The following is a 3,177-nucleotide window of genomic DNA, read 5'->3' on the forward strand; positions in this document are numbered from 1 at the left end:
TCCCACGTCTGTGTTTCGTGTTTGTGTGGGAAATGGTGGGTGGCTTGTTTTCGGGCATCTGGCTCGAGCCTTGCGGTTCATGTGGAAGCTTGGCGTTCTGGACGTTTTAGGGGATTTGCTGTAACTAAGGATTCATCACGTCAAACTGCACATCCAAAAAGCCCCCCGAGAAGGCGTAAAGAGATTTTCCCCACGGGGATCAAAAAGTATCTATTATTGATATTATGTTATCTATGTTATTCAAGAAATAACATAGTCATGCACTATTTTGCAGTTTCGCTTTAAATGCCAAACTGCATTTCGTTGTCTGAGTGCTTGTTTGCGTAATAAAGTTGAATCTAATCTAACCTAAAATCTAATGTATGAAATTCACCAACCATGAGTTGCAATTACATTCAGTGACCAGCAGATGGGAGTAAAAAAAAAGAACCTTGAGCGTTTGCACATTTGCCGTTTTCATTAACGTGTCAGGTGGAAAACTGGGGGAATGAGCGGCAATTTATTTATGGCAGGTTTGAAAAGTGTATGATTTAAAAAAAACTGATTGTAAGGTAATGTTTTAACTCAAAAAACAGCCGAAATTCCTCCAGACAAAAGACGGTTGACCTCAACTACATATAAATGAGAAAGCAGAGGAAAAACAGCCCATGAAAATACCATAACAGTCATGTCAGCAGGAGGCCAAATGTCACGCAGAATAGCGTTGGAACAGCGGGACAAAGTGGTGGAAGGAATATTGATCGACAGTAATGAACTTTAGTGTGACTTGTTTGAGCCAGGTTCGGCGGGAACGCGGTGTGGAGTGCTACTATCCAGCGCCCTTAATATGATTATGCATAATTTACAGGAAGGAGCCAGAGGCAAAGGCAATCAAATGAGCCCAGCACCTACCCTGACTGGGCCGATCATGCTCAGGTTTCAGAACAAAGGCGTCCCACACAAAGCGGACGGCACTGCTGTGGGTTTCGGAGCAGCCTGCACACGCCATCGGATAAAAATATCAGCCTATAACATATGTGGGTCAGTGTCCTCCTCGGTGCACACTGAGCTCAAAGTGCAAGATCATTTCACGATTGCGCTGTAAAGCGTGCGAGCCAAGGTAATGTTTTCAGTGAGCATAGCCGCAGTGTACGACTCATAAAATACCAACAGGTAAAGGTGGAGATTCGTATCCCTCCTGTCTGTGTAAACTTTCCTTTTTTAATGACGTGGGGCTGTGCTTTGCCTCAGACACGGGTGAATATTGGTGGGTTAAGTGATAACCCTTGGCTTCCTATGCTCGAACCAGATTAATAATAAAAATATATAATAGCAAAGAAAACTAAAGGACTGAGAGCTGGCCGGTCCCTTCCTCTCTCTGCCGGCACACCATTTGTCAGTAAAATTTCCTCTGATTGTTGCCATTCAGAATAATCATGTTGATGCCAGAACCTGCTGCTACAACTTCACAAACAGCCTGTCATGTAGGGTTCTCCTTTGTCCTCTGATTTTCTTATAAGAGATTAAGAGAGGCTCCATACAGACCATATTGTATACCTTTCAGCAGGAGTAGGAAACAGTCTTTCGTTATTCAACCCTGGCAGCCATTTGATAGGTGAATTCAGATCACATGCCAGTAACAGCATCCCTAAAGCAACCAACATCTCCCTTTAGAATCCCCCTCCTGTTTTAATTTACACCCCCCCCCCTTTTGTTTTGCTGAAACAATCCAGCAGAACCCCAAGACACCTTCTGTAAGTCCTGCCTGCACCCCCTATGACACATTCAGGTCATGGAGCACTGCGTACCCAAATCTCCAGACTCTATACATCTGCCGGAAAAGGGCTGCTGGTTCATGGACGTTCTCCAGAGGTGAAGGTGGCTGTTTTGGCAACCTAGATGATCCAGGTTAGACCTGGACAGAAGAGGGGAAAAATGGGCAGAAAAAACTGGAAATACTGTATCAAGCACTTCCAGTACAAGACAAGGACGATCCCATAATCTTATAACTGCAATGCCAGACCCCTGTGCCACTGGTGAAGGAGGTCAGTGTGTTGCTGGTTAATCATTGTGGGTCTGGAGATAATTTACAAATCAGGGTGCAGTATTGAAACACTGCAGGTGCAGATAAGCCATGGATAATGTACAGTGTTTGGCCCAGACTGCAAACCTGAATAAGGAATCAATACAACTGACTATCAACTGACGATCTGATATTATCACAATGTAAATGGGAATGAGGGACTATGCAGTCCACGGAGGGAGACAGCACGTGGGGATATGATTCTAAGTAATATTCCTAAAAATGGGAGATGATGTCTCTGAATAGAAATGATAATTTCGCCAGCACACTAAGAATGAGGCCACGTGAATCTGCCGCCCCAATCTTACCCTTATGCCCCCCCCCCCCCCCCTCAAGCCTTACATTCGCACGCGCAGACCAACGCGCTGATGTGGGTTTTTTGCGAATCTATTCAGCTTTCTATTATTGAGTCATCGGGCTCTTTGTCTACTACGCGAACCAGTCTACATCATCTTTTCATGAACAGCATGGGACAGTGAGGGGAAAAAAAACGAAAAAACTGAACAATCATGATCATGAACTGTAAAGTGAAAGAAAATATATGTCCCCCAAAACATCAAATCCTATTTTAATCGTGTTATTGTTAATAAATAGCATGCAAGCAATAAAACATATATTAACTCTACATTGATTTTCACGCCTTCTGGACTCTTTCGCGAAGTAATACCGTCTTAATGCATAGCCTGCCCACTGAAACCATTCATTAGCTGAAAATTGTGGTTAAGCCTACTACTGGGAGACATGGGAGCGCCTTTAATATGCTTCGGTCGGGTGGTAGGACATAAGTTTCAGGAGAGGAAGGGTGGTGGCGTGAGTGAAAGGCAGAGGCGGGGTAGCTCGGACAATTACATCACCCTCTTTTAAATAAATCTCGGTCCTCGCTGCGATTGGTGGACGAATGAAGAAATTGGAAGTTTTTTCTGTCTTTCTGTTCTTTCGGTTTCATGCCTGCGCCGCGCATCACGTCCCTGGGCGCCTCTCGCTGAAATAAGCCGAGTGTCCGGATGAAAGGGCGCAGAACGGCGCTGCGTCGCCTGCTTGAGCACCACCACCACTGCGGCGGTTTAACGCCAGAACCGGCCCGGGAAACTCGCCTCTTGGCAGCTTTACATTAA

The sequence above is a fragment of the Brienomyrus brachyistius genome, chromosome 5 (genome assembly GCF_023856365.1).
Source record: "Brienomyrus brachyistius isolate T26 chromosome 5, BBRACH_0.4, whole genome shotgun sequence".
Lineage (NCBI taxonomy): Eukaryota > Metazoa > Chordata > Actinopteri > Osteoglossiformes > Mormyridae > Brienomyrus > Brienomyrus brachyistius.